The sequence below is a fragment of the Oncorhynchus mykiss genome, chromosome 30 (genome assembly GCF_057628025.1).
Source record: "Oncorhynchus mykiss isolate SJ-2025 chromosome 30, ASM5762802v1, whole genome shotgun sequence".
Classification (NCBI taxonomy): Eukaryota; Metazoa; Chordata; class Actinopteri; order Salmoniformes; family Salmonidae; genus Oncorhynchus; species Oncorhynchus mykiss.
The window spans coordinates 14777501-14800087 of record NC_143051.1 but is presented as its reverse complement, the minus strand read 5'-3'; the positions used below and the strand labels follow the sequence as shown (position 1 = coordinate 14800087).

The following is a 22587-nucleotide window of genomic DNA, read 5'->3' as shown; positions in this document are numbered from 1 at the left end:
ACTGGTCAACAACTCTAGTCATGAGGAGAGGCCATCTATCCCACTGGTCAACAACTCCAGAGGCATGAGGAGAGGCCATCTGTCCCACTGGTCAACAACTCCAGAGGCATGAGGAGAGGCCATCTGTCCCACTGGTCAACAACTCTAGTCATGAGGAGAGGCCATCTATCCCACTGGTCAACAACTCTAGTCATGAGGAGAGGCCATCTGTCCCACTGGTCAACAACTCTAGTCATGAGGAGAGGCCATCTATCCCACTGGTCAACAACTCTAGTCATGAGGAGAGGCCATCTATCCCACTGGTCAACAACTCTAGTCATGAGGAGAGGCCATCTATCCCACTGGTCAACAACTCTAGTCATGAGGAGAGGCCATCTATCCCACTGGTCAACAACTCTAGTCATGAGGAGAGGCCATCTGTCCCACTGGTCAACAACTCTAGTCATGAGGAGAGGCTATCTATCCCACTGGTCAACAACTCTAGTCATGAGGAGAGGCTATCTATCCCACTGGTCAACAACTCTAGTCATGAGGAGAGGCTATCTATCCCACTGGTCAACAACTCTAGTCATGAGGAGAGGCCATCTATCCCACTGGTCAACAACTCTAGTCATGAGGAAAGGCCATCTGTCCCACTGGTCAACAACTCTAGTCATGAGGAGAGGCCATCTATCCCACTGGTCAACAACTCTAGTCATGAGGAGAGGCCATCTATCCCACTGGTCAACAACTCTAGTCATGAGGAGAGGCCATCTATCCCACTGGTCAACAACTCTAGTCATGAGGAGAGGCCATCTATCCCACTGGTCAACAACTCTAGTCATGAGGAGAGGCCATCTGTCCCACTGGTCAACAACTCTAGTCATGAGGAGAGTGTTTTCAACATTCCCACTATCTGAACCTGGCATTGTGAACTTCCAGAGAGTGTTGTGCTTCAAGCTGTTCCTTTGGCAGAGCGGAATGATAGCCCTCTTAAAACCACTGTGGTAAACATATAAATGAAATGACTCCCCCTCCTCCCTCCTCCCCCTCCTCCCTCCCTCCCTGCAGGGGGAATTAGACTAGTATGTTGTGGATATCTTACTGGTTATTGTAATAGGAGTGTTAAGATAATGATGCCTAAATGACTGTTTAGTGACACAATCATATTGTATTCATCTCCAGATGTTATGACAACCGGAGGGAGGGAGAACGAGAAAGAGAGATGGAGTGAGGGGAGAGGGGGATGGGTGGGGGTGGGTTGAATCCCTCTGTAGATTCAGGTTTTAGTATCTGAGGTATTAAGTTGTGGTTCAGAAAATAAGCTCCTCAGATGGTCTGAGTTATGTTTCTATATGATAGATGTGTGTGTGTGTGTGTATGTGTGGTGTGTGGTGTGTGGGTGGTGTGGTGTGTGTGTGAGAGAACAGGCCAGATGATGGTCTGGGGAACAGATGGAGAATGAGATTGCTAACACGTCTCTGTGTGGCGCAGTTCATTTATTCAGACTATCTTCTTTCCAGGCCCATATGCAAATGAGTTGGATTGAGAGAGGATGACAAGCATATAGACAGGCGACACACACACACCTTAATTCACACACATATATATATATATATATATATATATATATATATACACTGCTCAAAAAATAAAGGGAACACTAAAATAACACATCCTAGATCTGAATGAATGAAATATTCTTATTAAATACTTTTTTCTTTACATAGTTGAATGTGCTGACAACAAAATCACACAAAAATGATCAATGGAAATCAAATGTATCAACCCATGGAGGTCTGGATTTGGAGTCACACTCAAAATTAAAGTGGAAAACCACACTACAGGCTGATCCAACTTTGATGTAATGTCCTTAAAACAAGTCAAAATGAGGCTCAGTAGTGTGTGTGGCCTCTACGTGCCTGTATGACCTCCCTACAACGCCTGGGCATGCTCCTGATGAGGTGGCGGATGGTGTCCTGAGGGATGTCCTCCCAGACCTGGACTAAAGCATCCGCCAACTCCTGGACAGTCTGTGGTGCGAGACATGGATGGATGGAGCGAGACATGATGTCCCAGATGTGCTCAATTGGATTCAGGTCTGGGGAACGGGCGGGACAGTCCATACCATCAATGCCTTCCTCTTGCAGGAACTGCTGACACACTCCAGCCACATGAGGTCTAGCATTGTCTTGCATTAGGAGGAACCCAGGGCCAACCGCACCAGCATATGGTCTCACAAGGGGTCTGAGGATCTCATCTCGGTACCTAATGGCAGTCAGGCTACCTCTGGAGAGCAAATGGAGGGCTGTGCGGCCCCCCAAAGAAATGCCACCCCACACCATGACTGACCCACCGCCAAACCGGTCATGCTGGAGGATGTTGCAGGCAGCAGAACGTTCTCCATGGCGTCTCCAGACTCTGTCACGTCTGTCACGTGCTCAGTGTGTACCTGTTTCATCTGTGATAGAGCACAGTGGCGAATTTGCCAATCTTGGTGGTCTCTGGCAAATGCCAAACGTCCTGCACGGTGTTGGGCTGTAAGCACAACCCCCACCTGTGGACGTTGGGCCCTCATACCACCCTCATGGAGTCTGTTTCTGACCGTTTGAGCAGACACATGCACATTTGTGGCCTGCTGGAGGTCATTTTGCACTCCCAATTTTTCAGTTTTTGATTTGTTAAAAAAGTTTGAAATATCCAATAAATGTCGTTCCACTTCATGATTGTGTCCCACTTGTTGTTGATTCTTCATAAAAAAATACAGTTTTATATCTTTATGTTTGAAGCCTGAAATGTGGCAAAAGGTCGCAAAGTTCAAGGGGGCCGAATACTTTCGCAAGGCACTGTATATGTATATATATATATATATATACTATACTATATATATATATACTAGGTATACACACACGAATCTCATGAGATATTACTATTTGAAACACAGCATAGTTCCCTTGGGGGTAACCATGACGATTCGAGCCTATAAGATAAGCCGTCCTCTCTTCCCATTGAAGCGAATGGCTCCTCTCTCCATTGTGTTCTGTAATGGGGGTAACCATGACGATTAGAGCCTATATGATAAGCAGTCCTCTAGTCCCATTGAAGCGAATGGCTCCTCTCTCCATTGTGTTCTGTAATGGGGGTAACCATGACGATTAGAGCCTATATGATAAGCCGTCCTCTCTTCCCATTGAAGCGAATGGCTCCTCTCTCCATTGTGTTCTGTAATGGGGGTAACCATGACGATTAGAGCCTATATGATAAGCAGTCCTCTAGTCCCATTGAAGCGAATGGCTCCTCTCTCCATTGTGTTCTGTAATGGGGGTAACCATGAGCTGATCCTGCTAGCTGTATTCGCTAATACAGACACCATCACAGCTAAGCCATGCTATCCCTATGCCAAAGGAGAGAAAGAGAGCTCACACACACACACACACACACACACACACACATGCAGGAAAACACAAGAACACACACACACACACACACACTCTGCACTGTGGGAGAGCTATTGTACACAGCCCCTGGAAGAGCAAAACAGATGTGGTTTACTTCTGTGCATGTTTGTTTGTGTGCACCGTGTGTGTGTTTGTGTGCACCGTGTGTGTGTTTGTGTGCACCGTGTGTGTGTTTGTGTGCACTGTGTGTGTGTTTGTGTGCACCGTGTGTGTGTTTGTGTGCACCGTGTGTGTGTTTGTGTGCACTGTTTGTGTGCACCGTGTGTGTGTTTGTGTGCACCGTGTGTGTGTTTGTGTGCACTGTGTGTGTGTTTGTGTGCACTGTGTGTGTGTTTGTGTGCACCGTGTGTGTGTTTGTGTGCACCGTGTGTGTGTTTGTGTGCACTGTGTTTGTGTGCACTGTGTGTGTGTTTGTGTGCACCGTGTGGGTTTGTGTGCACTGTGTTTGTGTGCACTGTGTGTGTGTTTGTGTGCACCGTGTGTGTGTTTGTGTGCACTGTGTTTGTGTGCACTGTGTGTGTGTTTGTGTGCACCGTGTGGGTTTGTGTGCACTGTGTTTGTGTGCACTGTGTGTGTGTTTGTGTGTTTGTGTGTGTCTTTGTTTGTGTGCAACGTGTGTTTGTGTGTGTGTTTGTGTGCACTGTGTGTGTGTTTGTGTGCACCGTGTGGGTTTGTGTGCACTGTGTTTGTGTGCACTGTGTGTGTGTTTGTGTGCACCGTGTGGGTTTGTGTGCACCGTGTGTGTGTTTGTGTGTTTGTGTGTGTCTTTGTTTGTGTGCAACGTGTGTTTGTGTGTGTGTTTGTGTGCATCGTGTGTGTGTTTGTTTTTGCATCGTGTGTTTATTTGTGTGCATCGTGTGTGTGTTTGTTTGTGTGCATCGTGTGTGTGTTTGTTTGTGTGCATCGTGTGTGTGTTTGTTTGTGTGCATCGTGTGTGTGTTTGTTTGTGTGCATCGTGTGTGTGTTTGTTTGTGTGCATCGTGTGTGTGTTTGTGTGTGTGTGTGTTTGTGTGCATCGTGTGTTTGTTTATTTGTGTGTGTGTTTGTGTGTGTGTTTGTTTGTGTGCATCGTGTGTGTGTTTGTGTGTGTGTGTGTTTGTGTGCATCGTGTGTTTGTTTATTTGTGTGCACCGTGTGTGTGTTTGTTTGTGTGCATCGTGTGTGTGTTTGTTTGTGTGCATCGTGTGTGTGTTTGTTTGTGTGCATCGTGTGTGTGTTTGTGTGTGTGTGTGTTTGTTTGTGTGTGTGTGTGTTTGTTTGTGTGCATCGTGTGTGTGTTTGTTTGTGTGCATCGTGTGTGTGTTTGTGTGTGTGTGTGTTTGTTTGTGTGTGTGTGTGTTTGTTTGTGTGCATCGTGTGTGTGTTTGTTTGTGTGCATCATGTGTTTGTTTGTTTGTGTGCTTCGTGTGTTTGTTTATTTGTGTGCACCGTATGTGTGTTTGTTTGTGTGCATCGTGTGTGTGTTTGTTTGTGTGCATCGTGTGTGTGTTTGTTTGTGTGCATCGTGTGTGTGTTTGTTTGTGTGCATCGTGTGTGTGTTTGTTTGTGTGCATCGTGTGTTTGTTTGTTTGTGTGCATTGTGTGTTTGTTTGTTTGTGTGCATCGTGTGTTTGTTTGTTTGTGTGCATCGTGTGTGTGTGTTTGTTTGTGTGCATCGTGTGTGTGTTTGTTTGTGTGCATCGTGTGTGTGTTTGTTTGTGTGCATCGTGTGTTTGTTTGTTTGTGTGCATCGTGTGTTTGTTTGTTTGTGTGCATCGTGTGTTTGTTTGTTTGTGTGCATCGTGTGTGTGTTTGTTTGTGTGCATCGTGTGTGTGTTTGTTTGTGTGCATCGTGTGTGTGTTTGTTTGTGTGCATCGTGTGTTTGTTTGTTTGTGTGCATTGTGTGTTTGTTTGTTTGTGTGCATCGTGTGTTTGTTTGTGTGCATCGTGTGTTTGTTTGTTTGTGTGCATCGTGTGTGTGTTTGTTTGTGTGCATCGTGTGTTTGTTTATTTGTGTGCACCGTATGTGTGTTTGTTTGTGTGCATCGTGTGTGTGTTTGTTTGTGTGCATTGTGTGTGTGTTTGTTTGTGTGCATTGTGTGTGTGTTTGTTTGTGTGCATCGTGTGTTTGTTTGTGTGCATCGTGTGTTTGTTTGTGTGCATCGTGTGTTTGTTTGTGTGCATCATGTGTTTGTTTGTTTGTGTGTATCATGTGTGTGTTTGTTTGTGTGCATCGTGTGTGTGTTTGTTTGTGTGCATCGTGTGTGTGTTTGTTTGTGTGCATCGTGTGTGTGTTTGTGTGTGTTTGTGTGTGTGTGTGTTTGTTTGTGTGCTTCCTGTGTTTGTTTGTTTGTGTGCTTCGTGTGTTTGTTTATTTGTGTGCATCGTGTGTGTGTTTGTTTGTGTGCATCGTGTGTGTGTTTGTTTGTGTGCATCGTGTGTGTGTTTGTGAGTGTTTGTGTGTGTGTGTGTTTGTTTGTGTGCATCGTGTGTTTGTTTGTTTGTGTGCATCGTGTGTGTGTTTGTTTGTGTGCATCGTGTGTTTGTTTGTTTGTGTGCATTGTGTGTTTGTTTGTTTGTGTGCATCGTGTGTTTGTTTGTTTGTGTGCATCGTGTGTGTGTTTGTTTGTGTGCATCGTGTGTGTGTTTGTGAGTGTTTGTGTGTGTGTGTGTTTGTTTGTGTGCATCGTGTGTTTGTTTGTTTGTGTGCTTCGTGTGTTTGTTTGTTTGTGTGCATCGTGTGTTTGTTTGTGTGCATCGTGTGTGTGTTTGTGTGCACTGTGTTTGTATGCACTGTGTGTGTGTTTGTGTGCACCGTGTGGGTTTGTGTGCACTGTGTTTGTGTGCACTGTGTGTGTGTTTGTGTGCACCGTGTGTGTGTTTGTGTGCACTGTGTTTGTGTGCACTGTGTGTGTGTTTGTGTGCACCGTGTGGGTTTGTGTGCACCGTGTGTGTGTTTGTGTGCACTGTGTGTGTGTTTGTGTGCACCGTGTGTGTGTTTGTGTGTGTCTTTGTTTGTGTGCATTGTGTGTGTGTTTGTTTGTGTGCATCGTGTGTGTTTGTTTGTGTGCATCGTGTGTGTGTTTGTTTGTGTGCATCGTGTGTTTGTTTGTTTGTGTGCATCGTGTGTGTGTTTGTTTGTGTGCATCGTGTGTGTTTGTTTGTGTGCATCGTGTGTGTGTTTGTTTGTGTGCATCGTGTGTGTGTTTGTTTGTGTGCATCGTGTGTGTGTGTTTGTTTGTGTGCATCGTGTGTGTGTTTGTTTGTGTGCATCGTGTGTTTGTTTGTTTGTGTGCATCGTGTGTGTGTTTGTTTGTGTGCATCGTGTGTGTGTTTGTTTGTGTGCATCGTGTGTTTGTTTGTGTGCATCGTGTGTGTGTTTGTGTGTGTTTGTGTGTGTGTGTGTTTGTTCGTGTGCATCGTGTGTTTGTTTGTTTGTGTGCATTGTGTGTTTGTTTGTTTGTGTGCATCATGTGTGTGTTTGTTTGTGTGCATCGTGTGTGTGTTTGTTTGTGTGCATCGTGTGTTTGTTTGTGTGCATCGTGTGTTTGTTTGTTTGTGTGCATCGTGTGTGTGTTTGTTTGTGCACCGTGTTTGTGTGCATGTTTGTTTGTGTGCATGTGTGTGTGTTTGTTTGTGTGCACCGTGTGTGTGTTTGTTTGTTTGTGTGCATCGTGTGTGTGTTTGTTTGTGTGCACTGTGTGTGTGTTTGTTTGTGTGCATCGTGTGTGTGTTTGTTTGTGCACCGTGTTTGTGTGCATGTTTGTTTGTGTGCATGTGTGTGTGTATGTATGAATGCGTGTGTGTCCTAACCAAAACCCCTAAAGTCGATTGACGCGGCCACACTAATTAACATAATCCCAAAATCCACAACAAAATCAGTCTGTTTAAACTAGAAGTATCTGCGTCTCAATCCGCTATGTCGCCCTTCGGCATCTGCGTTGCTAAGTGGCAAATCTACCCCAGTGTTTGTCAGACCAGAAGACATCCTGAAAATCAGTCTTCTCACAAAAATGGCTGTAGCGTCTGAACGGTTTGGGCTACACTCTATGTAAAGATGAGACTCTCACACTTTTTAGTTAAATAAATCATTGATACCTACAAGGCTCCTAAAATTCAAAATCAAATAGAAAATGATCCATGTTATGACCATGTTAAAACAGGAGTTATGGTTTAATCAGCAGCAGATTATCATGAAGATGCCATGTTATTATTCAATTCAAACTATAATATCTAAACAATACGCTCTCTCTCTGTGTGGCCCCCCTCTGTTCTCCCTCTTCTCTCTCTCTGTGTGCCCCCCCTCTGGTCTCCCTATTCTCTCTCTCTGTGTGCCCCCCCTCTGGTCTCCCTATTCTCTCTCTCTGTGTGGCCCCCCTCTGTTCTCCCTCTTCTCTCTCTCTGTGTGCCCCCCCTCTGGTCTCCCTATTCTCTCTCTCTGTGTGGCCCCCCTCTGGTCTCCCTATTCTCTCTCTCTGTGTGGCCCCCCTCTGGTCTCCCTATTCTCTCTCTCTGTGTGCCCCCCTCTGTTCTCCCTCTTCTCTCTCTCTGTGTGCCCCCCCTCTGTTCTCCCTCTTCTCTCTCTCTGTGTGCCCCCCCTCTGGTCTCCCTATTCTCTCTCTCTGTGTGCCCCCCCTCTGGTCTCCCTATTCTCTCTCTCTGTGTGCCCCCCCTCTGTTCTCCCTCTCTCTCTCTCTCTCTCTCTCTCTCTCTCTCTCTCTCTCTCTCTCTCTCTCTCTCTCTCTCTGTCTGCCCCCCGCCTCTGTTCTCCCTCTCTCTTTGTGTGGCCCCCCTCTATCTCTTTGTGTGGCCCCCTCTGTTCTCCCTCTATCTCTTTGTGTGGCCCCCCCTCTGTTCCCTCTCTCTGTGTGGCTCCCCCTCTATTCTCTTTCTCTGTCTGCCCCCCCTCTGTTCTCCCTCTTCTCTCTCACTGTCTGCCCCCCCCCCTCTGTTCTCCCTCTTCTCTCTCTCTGTGTGGCCCCCCTCTCTTCTCCCTCTTCTCTCTCTCTGTGTGGCCCCCCTCTGTTCTCCCTCTTCTCTTTCTCTGTGTGGCCCCCCTCTGTTCTCCCTCTTCTCTCTCTCTCTGTGGCCCCCCTCTGTTCTCCCTCTCTCTCTCTCTCTCTCTCTCTCTCTCTCTCTCTCTCTCTCTCTCTCTCTCTCTCTCTGTCTGCCCCCAGCCTCTGTTCTCCCTCTATCTCTTTGTGTGGCCCCCCTCTGTTCTCCCTCTATCTCTTTGTGTGGCCCCCTCTGTTCTCCCTCTATCTCTTTGTGTGGCCCCCCCTCTGTTCCCTCTCTCTGTGTGGCTCCCCCTCTATTCCCTTTCTCTGTCTGCCCCCCCTCTGTTCTCCCTCTTCTCTCTCACTGTCTGCCCCCCCCCCCCCCTCTGTTCTCCCTCTTCTCTCTCTCTGTGTGGCCCCCCTCTGTTCTCCCTCTTCTCTTTCTCTGTGTGGCCCCCCTCTGTTCTCCCTCTTCTCTCTCTCTCTGTGGCCCCCCTCTGTTCTCCCTCTTCTCTCTCTCTGTCTGCCCCCCCCCTATGTTCTCCTCTCTCTCTGTCTGCCTCCCCTCTGTTCTCCCTCTATCTCTTTGTGTGCCTCCCCCTCTGTTCTCCCTCTATCTCTCTTTGTGTGCCCCCCCTCTGTTCTCCCTCTTCTTTCTCTCTGTGTGCCTCCCCCTCTGTTCCCTCTCTCTGTGTGGCCCCCCTCTGTTCTCCCTCTTCTCTCTCTCTGTGGCCCCCCTCTGTTCTCCCTCCTCTCTCTCTCTCTCTCGCTCGATCTGTGTGCCCCCCTCTTCTCTCTATCCCTCTCTGTGTGGCTCTCTCCCTCTCGATCTCTCTCTCTCTCTCTCTCTGTGTCTCTCTCCGCTCTTCTCTCCCAACACCCTCTCTCCCTAATCATAACCCTCTCACACATATTCTCTCTCCTTTTCTCCGTCTACCACTCACACACACTTTCTCTCCAACACACACACACACACACACACACACACACACACACACACATTCACCACTAACACACACATACACACTTGCTTTCTCTCTCTCACACTCACACACTCTTTCTTTTCCCAGAGGTGTCTGTGTCGTCAGTACTGTGTCTGTCGTCAGTGAGAGAGTTACCAGTCCAGGTGAGGGAGCTGTATGGTCAGGGCTTTGTCCTGGTGGCCGTCCATCCCTTCGTCCACCCCTGTGGCCCCAGACCCGCACGCGTCCAACGCCAGCTACACAGAGCTGTCCTCATCAGAGAGACACACAGGTACAGAAACACACACACACACACACCCCTTCACTCACACACACACACAGTCTCACTCACTTCCTCACACACACACACCCCTTCACACACACACACACACACACACACACAGTCTCACTCACATACTCACACACTCTTTCCCACACACACACACAGTCTCACTCACTTCCTCACACACACACACCCCTTCACACACACACACACACACACACAGTCTCACTCACATACTCACACACTCTTTCTCACACACACACACACAGTCTCTCTCTCACACACACACACACACACACACACATTCAGTACCAGTCAAAAGTTTGGACACACCTACTCATTCAAGGGTTTTTCTTTATTTTTACTATTTTCTACATTGTAGAATAATAGTGAAGACAACAAAACTATGAAATAACACATATGGAATCATGTAGTAACCAAAAAAGTGTTAAACAAATCAAAATATATTTTATATTTGAGATTCTTCAAAGTAGCCACCCTTTGCCTTGATGACTGCTTTGCACACTCTTGGCATTCTCTCAACCAGCTTCATGATGTCACCTGGAATGCATTTCAATTAACAGATGTGCCTTGTTAAAAGTTAATTTGTGTAATTTCTGTCCTTAATGCGTTTGAGCCAATCAGTTTTGTCAAGGTAGGGGAGGTATACAGAAGATAGCCCTATTTGGTAACAGACCAAGTCCATATTATGGCAAGAACAGTTCAAATAAGCAAAGAGAAACGACAGTCCATCATTACTTTAAGACATGAAGGTCAGTCAATCAGGAACATTTCAAGTTTCTTCAAGTGCAGTTGCAAAAACTATCAAGCACTATGATGATCTTGGCTCTCATGGGGACCACCACAGGAAAGGAAGACCCAGAATTACCTCTGCTGCAGAGGATAAGTTCATTAGAGTTATCAGCCTCAGAAATTGCAGCCCAAATAAATGCTAACAGACACATCTCAACATGAACTGTTCAGGGGAGACTGTGTGAAAGCGTCCCACCTGGCCAAAAGCCCGGGAAAATGCAGAGCTCCAAATTCAAATAAATTACTATAAAAATCAAACTTTCATTAAATCACACATGCAAGATAGCAAATTAAAGCTACACTTGTTGTATTTCAAAAAGGCTTTTCGGTGAAAGCAAACAATGCTATTATCTGAGGATAGAACCTCCGTAAACAAAGAGGGAAAAGCATATTTCAACCCTGCAGGCGCGACACAAAATGCAGAAATAAAAATATAATTAATGCCTTACCTTTGACGAGCTTCTTCTGTTGGCACTCCAATATGTCCCATAAACATCACAAATGGTCCTTTTTGTTCTATTAATTCTGTCTATATATATCCAAAATGTCCATTTATTTGGCACGTTTGATCCAGAAAAATTCAGTTATTTATTTTAACAGGACAATGACCCAAACACACCCCCAGGCTGTGTAAGGGCTATTTGACAAAGAAGGAGAGTGATGGAGTGCTGCATCAGATGATCTGGCCTCCACAATCACCTGACCTCAACCCAATTAAGGTGGTTTGGGATGAGTTGGACCGCAGAGTGAAGGAAAAGCAGCCAACAAGTGCTCAGCATATGTGGGAACTCCTTCAAGACTGTTGGAAAAGCATTCTGGGTGAAGCTGGTTGAGAGAATGTGAGGCTGTCATCAAGGCAAAGGGTGGCTACTATAAAATATATTTTGATTTGTTTAACACTCTTGTTACTACATGATTCCATATGTGTTTTCTCATAGTTTTGATGTCTTCACTATTATTCTACAATGTAGAAAATAAGTAAGAAAAACCCTTGAATGAGAAGGTGTGTCCAAACTTTTGACTGGTACTGTATATATATATATACATACATACATACATACATACATACATACATACATACATACAGTGGGGAGAACAAGTATTTGATACACTGCTGATTTTGCAGGTTTTCCTACTTACAAAGCATGTCTGTAATTTTTATCATAGGTACACTTCAACTGTGAGAGACGGAATCTAAAACAAAAATCCAGAAAATCACATTGTATGATTTTTAAGTAATTCATTTGCATTTTATTGCATGACATAAGTATTTGATCACCTACCAACCAGTAAGAATTCCGGCTCTCACAGACCTGTTAGTTTATCTTTAAGAAGCCCTCCTGTTCTCCACTCATTACCTGTATTAACTGCACCTGTTTGAACTCGTTACCTGTATAAAAGACACATGTCCACACACTCAATCAAACAGACTCCAACCTCTCCACAATGGCCAATACCAGAGAGCTGTGTAAAGATATCAGGGATTAAATTGTAGGCCTGCACAAGGCTGGGATGGGATACAGGACAAAAGGCAAGCAGCTTGGTGAGAAGGCAACAACTGTTGGCGCAATTATTAGAAAATGGATGAAGTTCAAGATGACGGGCAATCATCCTCGGTCTGGTGCTCCATGCAAGATCTCACCTCGTGGGGCATCAACGATCATGAGGAAGGTGAGGGATCAGCCCAGAACTACACGGCAGGACCTGGTCAATGACCTGAAGAGAGCTGGGACCACAGTCTCAAAGAAAACCATTAGTAACACACTACACAGTCATGGATTAAAATCCTGCAATGCACGCAAGGTCCCCCTGCTGAAGCCAGCGCATGTCCATGCCTGTCTGAAGTTTGCCAATTACCATCTGGATGATCCAGAGGAGGAATGGGAGAAGGTCATGTGGTCTGATGAGACAAAAATAGAGCTTTTTGGTCTAAACTCCACTCGCCATGTTTGGAGGAAGAAGAGGGATGAGTACAACCCCAAGAACACCATCCCAACCGTGAAGCATGGAGGTGGAAACATCATTCTTTGGGGATGCTTTTCTGCAAAGGGGACAGGATGACTGCACCGTATTGAGGGGAGGATGGATGGGGCCATGTATCGCGAGATCTTGGCCAACAACCTCCTTCCCTCAGTAAGAGCATTGAAGATGGGTTGTGGCTGGGTCTTCCAGCATGACAACGACCCGAAACACACAGCCAGGGCAACTAAGGAGTGGCTCCGTAAGAAGCATCTCAAGGTCCTGGAGTGGCCTAGCCAGTCTCCAGACCTGAATCCAATAGAAAATCTTTGGAGGATGCTGAAAGTCCGTATTGCCCAGCGACAGCCCCGAAACCTGAAGGATCTGGAGAAGGTCTGTATGGAGGAGTGAGCCAAAATCCCTGCTGCAGTGTGTGCAAACCTGGTCAAGAACTACAGGAAACGTATGATCTCTGTAATTGCAAACAAAGGTTTCTGTACCAAATATTAAGTTCTGCTTTTCTGATGTATCAAATACTTATGTCATGCAATAAAATGCTAATTAATTACTTAACAATCATACAATGTGATTTTCTGGATTTTTGTTTTAGATTCCGTCTCTCACAGTTAAAATGTACCTATGATAAAAATTACAGACCTCTACATGCTTTGTAAGTAGGAAAACCTGCAAAATCGGCAGTGTATCAAATACTTGTTCTCCCCACTGTACACACACACACACACACACACACTCTCACTCTCATTTCCCTCATTCAATAACTGCTACACAGAACATAGAGACACATAGTTAGCTAAGACCTTTCTCACCAGCAGGAGCCTCATCGGAATTCTTTTCTCACCCACAGAATCTGTGAAATGGAAGCAGAATCCTATTCTCTTCCTGGGATTTTCGGGAGAGATCTATTCTCAACCGTGGAATTCTTGAAGCATATGTGTAGAATGAGAAATGTATACAGCATATTTTTCTTTCATACTCCCACACACATATGCTTACACATACCAACATACCCTTACCCATTTTTCTTGATTACTTGCTCACACACACACACATACAGAGTTGGGTGCTTGGCTGCTCCTTTGATGCCCCTCCTGCCAAGTGGCACCTGTCACCGTGGAGATGGCTGATTGTATCATCAGCACCCACCGGAGGGGAACAATGTGCAAAGAGAGGCCTCCCCTCCTCTCCATCTCGCTCTCCTCTCCATCTCGCTCTCATCTTCATCTCTCCTCTCCAGCTCTCTACATCTTGCTCTCCATCTTGCTCTCCATCTCGCTCTCCATCTCGCTCTCCATCTCGCTCTCCTCTCTTCATCTCGCTCTCCTTTCTTCATCTTGCTCTCCTCTCCATCTCTCCTCTCCATCTCTCCTCTCTACCTGTCCTCTCCATCTGTCCTCTCCATCTGTCCTCTCCATCTTCAGTTAACCCATTCTTATTTTCAATGATGGCCTAGGAACGGTGGGTTAACTGCCTCGTTCAGGGGCAGAACGACAGATTTTTACCTTGTCAGCTCGGGCATTCAATCTTGCAACCTTACAGTTAACTAGTCCAACGCTCTAACCACCTGATTACATTGCACTCCACGAGGAGCCTGCCTGTTACGCGAATGCAGTTAGCCACGGTAAGTTGCTAGCTAGCATTAAACTTATCTTATAAAAAACAATCAATCATAATCACATGGTTGATGATATTACTAGTTTATCTAGCGTGTCCTGCGTTGCATATAATCGATGCAGTGCGTATTCGCGAAAAAGGACTGTCGTTGCTCCAACGTGTACCTAACCATAGACATCAATGCCTTTCTTAAAATCAATACACAGAAGTATATATTTTTAAACCTGCATATTTAGCTAAAAGAAATCCAGGTTAGCAGGCAATATTAACCAGGTGAAATTGTGTCACTTCTCTTGCGTTCATTGCACGCAGAGTCAGGGTATATGCAACAGTTTGGGCCGCCTAATTTGCCAGAATTGTACTTAATTAGGACATAACATTGAAGGTTGTGCAATGTAACAGGAATATTTAGACTTAGGGATGCCACCCATTAGATAAAATACGGAACAGTTCCGTATTTCACTGAAAGAATAAACATCTTGTTTTCGAGATGATAGTTTCCGTATTCGACCATATTAATGACCAAAGGCTCGTATTTCGGTGTGTTATGTTATAACTAAGTCTATGATTTGATAGAGCAGTCTGACTGACCGATTGTAGGCACCAGCAGGCTCGTAAGCATTCATTCAAACAGCACTTTCGTGCGTTTGACAGCAGCTCTTCGCAATGCTTCAAGCATTGCGCTGTTTATGACTTCAAGCCTATCAACTCTCGAGATTAGGCTGGTGTAACCGATGTGAAATGGCTAGCTAGTTAGCGGGGTGCGCACTAATAGTGTTTCAAACGTCACTCGCTCTGAGACTTGGAGTGGTTGTTCCCCTTGCTCTGCATGGGTAACGCTGCTTCGAGGTTGGCTGTTGTCGATGTGTTCCTGGTTTGAGCCCAGGTAGGAGCGAGGAGAGGGGTGGAAGCTATACTGTTACACTGGCACTACTAAAGTGCCTATAAGAACATCCAATAGTCAAAGGTTAAAAGGTTAATGAAATACAAATGGTATAGAGAGAAATAGTCCTATAATTCCTATAATAACTACAACCTAAAACTTATTACCTGGGAATATTGAAGACTCATGTTAAAAGGAACCACCAGCTTTCAAATGTTATCATGTTCTGAGCAAGGAACTGAAACGTTAGCTTTCTTACATGGCACATATTGCACTTTTACTTTCTTCTCCAACACTTTGTTTTTGCATTATTTAAACCAAATTGAACATGTTTCATTATTTATTTGAGGCTAAATAGATTTTATTGATGTATTATATTAAGTTAATGTGATGCCGTTGGTAAAATTGAATAAAGGCAGTCAGGCGCAGGACACAGTTCTGAGTAATAATCCACGATTTATTCAATAAATGGTAAGATTCCAACAAGGAACATATACAATAAACTAAAGCACAAACAACGAGAACCCACATGACAAACAATAACGCACAAAACAGAGAAGGAAATCAGAGGGTTAAATAATGAACATAATTAATGGAATGGAAACCAGGTGTGTAAATAATCAAGACAAAACAAAACGAAAATTAAACACGTAGTGTTTAGAAAGCCGGTGATGTCGACCGCCCGAAGAAGGAGAGGGACCAACTTTGGCCGAAGTCGTGACAGTTAAAATAAGTGTTCATTCAGTATTGTTGTAATTGTCATTATTACAAATACATTTTAAAAATCGGCTGATTAATCGGTATCGGCTTTTTTGGTCCTCCAATAATCGATATCGGTATCGGAGTTGAAAAATCATAATCGGTTGACCTCTATTTTCTACACCTTCGTCAGTCCATTCTACACGTTCGGCTCTACACCTTCGTCAGTCCATTCTACACGTTCGGTTCTACACCTTCGTCAGTCCTTTCTACACCTTCATCAGTCCTTTCTACACGTTTGTCAGTCCTTTCTACACGTTCGGCTCTACACGTTCATCAGTCCTTTCTACACCTTCATCAGTCCTTTATACACCTTCATCAGTCCTTTCTACACTTCATCAGTCCTTTCTACACCTTCATCAGTCCTTTCTGCACTTCATCAGTCCTTTCTACACCTTTGTCAGTCCTTTCTACACCTTCGTCAGTCCTTTCTACACCTTCATCAGTCCTTTCTACACCTTCATCAGTCCTTTCTACACGTTCGTCAGTCCTTTCAGCATGTTCATCAGTCCTTTCTACACGTTCATCAGTCCTTTCTACACGTTCGTCAGTCCTTTCTACACCTTTGTCAGTCCTTTCTACACGTTCATCAGCCCTTTCTACACTTCATCAGTCCTTTCTACACCTTCATCAGTCCTTTCTACACCTTCATCAGTCCTTTCTGCACCTTCGTCAGTCCTTTCTACACCTTTGTCAGTCCTTTCTACACCTTTGTCAGTCCTTTCTACACCTTCATCAGTCCTTTCAACACCTTTGTCAGTCCTTTCTACACCTTCATCAGTCCTTTCAACACCTTTGTCAGTCCTTTCTACACCTTCATCAGTCCTTTCTACACTTCATCAGTCCTTTCTACACTTCATCAGTCCTTTCTGCACGTTCGTCAGTCCTTTCTGCACGTTCGTCAGTCCTTTCTGCACGTTCGTCAGTCCTTTCTGCACGTTCGTCAGTCCTTTCTGCACTTCATCAGTCCTTTCTACACCTTCATCAGTCCTTTCTACACCTTCATCAGTCCTTTCTACACCTTCACCAGTCCTTTCTGCACCTTCATCAGTCCTTTCTACACCTTTGTCAGTCCTTTCTACACCTTCATCAGTCCATTCTACACTTCATCAGTCCTTTCTACACGTTCGTCAGTCCTTTCTGCACATTCATCAGTCCTTTCTACACCTTCATCAGTCCTTTCTACACCTTCATCAGTCATTTCAACACCTTTGTCAGTCCTTTCTACACCTTCATCAGTCCTTTCAACACCTTTGTCAGTCCTTTCTACACCTTCATCAGTCCTTTCTGCACTTCATCAGTCCTTTCTACACCTTCATCAGTCCTTTCTACACCTTCATCAGTCCTTTCAACACCTTTGTCAGTCCTTTCTACACCTTCATCAGTCCTTTCAACACCTTTGTCAGTCCTTTCTACACCTTCATCAGTCCTTTCTGCACTTCATCAGTCCTTTCTACACCTTCATCAGTCCTTTCTACACCTTCATCAGTCCTTTCTACACGTTCATCAGTCCTTTCTGCACGTTCATCAGTCCTTTCTACACTTCATCAGTCCTTTCTACACCTTCATCAGTCCTTTCTACACCTTCATCAGTCCTTTCTGCACGTTCATCAGTCCTTTCTGCACATTCATGTGTTTCTTTGAGAAGAAAGTCAGTATGCATCCTAAATGGCTATTCCCTACATAGTGCACTACTTTTGACCATAGCCCTATGGACCACTATGAGCCCTGGCCAAAGTAGTGCACTATATAGGGAATAGGATGCCATTTGGTACGCATCTAAAAAAAGGCTCATGTCTTCCTTAATCCCTCTTTCATTTCTCTCCAGTTCAGAGAAGACCCAGCTGATGTGGGCAGGCCGTCACCTGGAGACAGACGTGTGTGTGGCGGGTCAACAGGCCCCCGACCCGGATGTCATCCAGAACTACGTGAAGAAGGTCACCATTAGTCCTAAAGCACAGATCTAGGATCAGCTTACTACTCCCACTCAGCTCCACTCTGAGGAGTTGCCCATAGGCACAGATCTAGGATCAACAAATTCCTCCCAAATTTGAGCTTAAAGGGACATTACACTCCGGAATTCCTCCCCAAAATGAAACCTAAATATTTGACAGAGAAGAGACTAGGGGAAAGCTCATCCTAATTCCCTTGGATGGCACTTACCTTCCTCAGCTCCTTCCCCTACTGGTTATGTACACCTGTATCATTATTTAGGTCCATGTAGATGGAGTGGAGGAAAGGAAAGGAGAAGTTAGGAGAGGAAGCCACTTTAAACTATTGAGATGCCGCCCTAATGTCACTATCAGCTGTGACATCATAATTTAACAACCACAAAAGCCCTCTTAGTATAACAATATAGTAGTGAATTTATCTCATTCTACAGTGACCATGAGAAGTGAACAGGCAGAGCACAAAGGGGAGCGGTGATTGGATTGAAATGCACAGGGCTCAGTATAATGTGATATGGTTAGGCAGCATGACATGAATAGGCAATCAGATAGCAGCCTGGCTGCCAGGAAATAGCTGAAAAGAACCACAGACAGGAGCCAATAGGAGAGTGAGGGACAGAGAGACCGGTCTTATCACACTGCAGAGGTGGGCACTGCATCCCTATGATACACATACATGCACACACTAAATATGAATAAGTAAATGTCAAGGAGGTATAATGAACCTTTGGGTGGGAGTGTGTGACACACGCACGCATATATTTTATATTTTCACCCCAATCTTGACAGACTCAAGTGGTGGGCAGTGTCTGTTCAGTGTCTCCCTTATTCATCTGTCTCGCCCCACAAAGTGTGTGTGTGTTGATTGTCTTTGTGTTGATTGTGATTGGTGGAGGGATGATAATGGGGGAAGAGGTCTCATTATTTTGTGTGGTAGTTAGCATTCTGTGTTCTCTCTGACGAGCCCCACTCAAACTGTCAACGTTAATATCAACTGACAATTAACCAGAGGAGCTCCGTGTGAGGGAGAAGGAGAATGACAGACGCACACACACTCACACACACACACACAGTGGATAATTAGGTTCCTTTGTCATTAGAATATTTGATCTTTAGGGATGATTAGATTGGCTCTTATTTTGCATAATGTTTTGCAGAATGTCTATTGTGTAAATGAGCCTCTGTGTTGGTGAGTGTGTAAATGACGTATGTGAATCAATAGTCCAAGTATGTCATTCACAGAACAGTACACCACAGCTAACTGACAATGGAAGCCAAAGGCCCCACTGGCCAGATGTGTAGCTATTAGAATATAGAATTAAGCAATAAGGCCCGAGGAGATGTGGTATATGACCAATATACCACGGCTAAGGGCTGTTCTTTCACGACGCAACGCAGAGTGCCTGGATACAACCATTAGCCATGTTATACTGGCCATATACTACAAGCCCCCAATGTGCCTTCTTGCTATTATAAACTGGTTACCAATGTAATTAGAACAGTAAAAAGTATATTTTTGTCATACCCATGGTATATGGTCTAATATATCACGGCTTTCAGCCAATCAGCATTTGGGGCTAAAACCACCCAGTTTATAATTATAAATATAGCCCGGGCCGTTTCTATTTCTGTAGCTGCCCATCAATCCTGTGTGTTGACGTGCCTAACGACAGATCGCTGCATGAATCTGAATGGCTCAATCACATTAGTCACCTACAGCTCCTGATCTGTCATGTCCCTGTGTGGGGTATTACAGCTCCTGATCTGTCATGTCACTGTGTGGGGTATTACAGCTCCTGGTCTGTCATGCCACTGTGTGGGGTATTACAGCTCCTGGTCTGTCATGCCACTGTGTGGGGTATTACAGCTCCTGGTCTGTCATGTCACTGTGTGGGGTATTACAGCTCGTGGTCTGTCATGCCACTGTGTGGGGTATTACAGCAGACTAATAGAGTGGAACAGAGACCAGGCTTTGTGTAATTTAGCTCTGACTAAATAATTTGCCCAAGTTCAATACTTCAAAAAATATGAATTACGAAACATGGACCTGATACCTATGTTTCAAATCAAATCAAATTTATTTATATAGCCCTTCGTACATCAGCTGATATCTCAAAGTGCTGTACAGAAACCCAGCCTAAAACCCCAAACAACAAGCAATGCAGGTGTAGAAGCACGGTGGCTAGGAAAAACTACCTAGAAAGGCCAAAACCTAGGAAGAAACCTAGAGAGGAACCAGGCTATGTGGGGTGGCCAGTCCTCTTCTGGCTGTGCCGGGTGGACATTAGAACAGAACATGGCCAAGATGTTCAAATGTTCATAAATGACCAGCATGGTCAAATAATAATAATCACAGGCAGAACAGTTGAAACTGGAGCAGCAGCACAGCCAGGTGGACTGGGGACAGCAAGGAGTCATCATGTCAGGTAGTCCTGAGGCATGGTCCTAGGGCTCAGGTCCTCCGAGAGAGAGAAAGAAAGAGAGAATTAGCAAGGGCATACTTAAATTCACACAGGACAACGGATAGGACAGGAGAAGTACTCCAGATATAACAAACTGACCCCCCGACACATAAACTACTGCAGCATAAATACTGGAGGCTGAGACAGGAGGGGAACCGGCCAGGCAGAGACAGCAAGGGCGGTTCGATTACCTTGAAATCAGCCCTTGCCTTGACAGGAAGCCAGTGTAGGGAGGCTAACACTGGAGTAATATGATCAAATGTTTTGGTTCTAGTCAGGATTCTAGCAGCCGTATTTAGCACTAACTGAAGTTTATTTAGTGCTTTGTCCGGGTAGATGGAAAGTAGAGCATTGCAGTAGTCTAACCTAGAAGTGACAAAAGCATGGATTAATTTTTCTGCATAATTTTTGGACAGAAAGTTCAGATTTGCAATGTTACGTAGATGGAAAAAAGCTGTCCTTGAAACCGTCTTGATATGTTCTTCAAAAGAGAGATCAGGGTCCAGAGTAACGCCGAGGTCCTTCACAGTTTTATTTGAGACGACTGTACTGTATTAAGATTAATTGTCAGATTCAACAGAAGATCTCTTTGTTTCTTGGGACCTAGAACAAGCATCTCTGTTTTGTCCGAGTTTAAAAGTAGAAAGTTTGCAGCCATCCACTTCCTTATGTCTGAAACACATGTTTGTCCTCTGTAGTAGCATGCCTTTCTTTGTATGCTGAAATCCACACTTTTTCAATAAATGTTAATCAAATACAACCACGACTGTTTCCTTTGTTGAAATTCAATTCATGCGCATTTGCGCTGATTTGCCATCTTCGAGCAACAGCAATGAGCAGTCAGTCAGTCGGTGGTTGTATTTGGTTAACGTTTTTTGAAAAAGTGTGGATCATTATTTGTCGCAGAACAGTACAGGAAGTTAGACAAAATTCAAATTTTGTGCGACATTGCTTTTGTCTAATCAACCTGGGTCAATGGAAACCTGCCTACCGTGTGTGTGTGTCTCCAGATCCAGGATGCGGCAGAGCAGGGTGTTCTGTTTGTGGGCTTCCTGCAGCAGCCTGGTGGGGGACCCTGTTTCCTGGGGCACATAGACCCTGAAGACCTGTCCTCCCTGCACTCCAGCCCCTCCCCCATACGCAGACACCCCACCAGTACCACTATCAGCACTACAGCCAGCCCCTCAGAACCCACTATACCAGACCTCATCCCTACAGAGTCTACGGAACCCCATCAGAACCTCTTAGAACCAGAACACGACCGGAACACAGAACTGAAGACACCAGAATACAAGTCGGTAGAACTCAGAACAATTGAACAGAATCCTACGGATACCAGTCAGGTGGAGCTGGACTTGTGCTCAACAGAACTGGTAGAGAACACACAGGACTCTACTGAAGTAGAATCAACAGACAGGGAACACAATCAGACAGGGAACACAGTCAGAATACCCTCAATAGAGGATCAACCAAACCATAGTCCAGATGACGCAGCAGACCCACCAGAGAGACTGCAGAGTCCCAGCCCAATAGATCCAGCCTGTGACCACCACAACCATGTCCCAACTGAACTCAGTAGCGACCAGGATCAATTACAGTCCTGCAACCCAATAGAGACCACGTGTATAAAGAGACAACAGAATGAAAGCCAAGTAGACTTCATCAGGACTCTACTACCAAACTTCAGCCCAGCAGAGTTAACACATGGATTTGGTGGTCCAGACGCAGACAGACGGCACCAGGGAGACAGACAGAGTCCAAGCCCTCAGGCACAGAACCAGAGGCTGATACCAAAACAGGACCATGGCACAGACAACCTGGTCCAGTCACCAGAACTAGACAACGGCAACCGCGGGTCAGAATCCTGGACTGAGAGGGGGTGCAACCATGGAAACAGGGGTACGGGGGGTGACCTGGATAAGTATCAGAGAAGCAGCAGAGTCCCGCCCCACAACAACAACAATCACATTCGGGTCAAGAGTCCAGACAGAGATAAGAGGGCTGTGGGGTCTCCACCAGCACAGAGAAGTGAGTGTGGGGTCTACTACTGTTGCGACTGCATTACTGACAGGCTGCTGGTGTAAGATGATGCTGACAGATAGGGCAGCTCTGCTTCTGGCTCCACAGCAACTTTGATGAGGCATTGCCATGAGTTGGAGTTTATTTATACTGAATATTGCAATGTTGATTAATTTCAGTCGTGTACTTCCTGGCAAAAAAATATAAACAAATTATATGTGCCTCTTTTTCTGTGTGTGTGTGTGTGTGTGTGTGTGTGTGTGTGTGTGTGTGTGTGTGTGTGTGTGTAGGAGGGTAGCTGTTTGCCCTGTACAACCACACAGGGGAGCTGTCCAGCTCTCTGAGGTTCTACTCCTTCAGGGTTCCACTGGGGCTGCAGAGAGAGGCGGGGCTGGTGACAGAGGTCGATGCCCACTGGCTAGATCACATGACCCAGCATTTCATCAGTGGAG

At 45.2% G+C, this 22587-nt stretch overlaps 1 pseudogene across 1 annotated transcript in view; it reads left to right on the top strand.

Annotated features, from left to right (window-relative positions):
- LOC110487979 (raftlin-like) overlaps window positions 1–22587 on the top strand; it is a 57713-nt pseudogene that overhangs the window by 20667 nt on the left and 14459 nt on the right. The window contains exons 3-6 of the transcript XR_016493515.1: window positions 9485–9668; window positions 17534–17642; window positions 21127–22144; window positions 22426–22587. The exon at window positions 22426–22587 is cut by the window's right edge and continues 42 nt beyond it. The product of XR_016493515.1 is annotated as a raftlin-like (transcript). The remainder of the gene's footprint in view (window positions 1–9484; window positions 9669–17533; window positions 17643–21126; window positions 22145–22425) is intronic.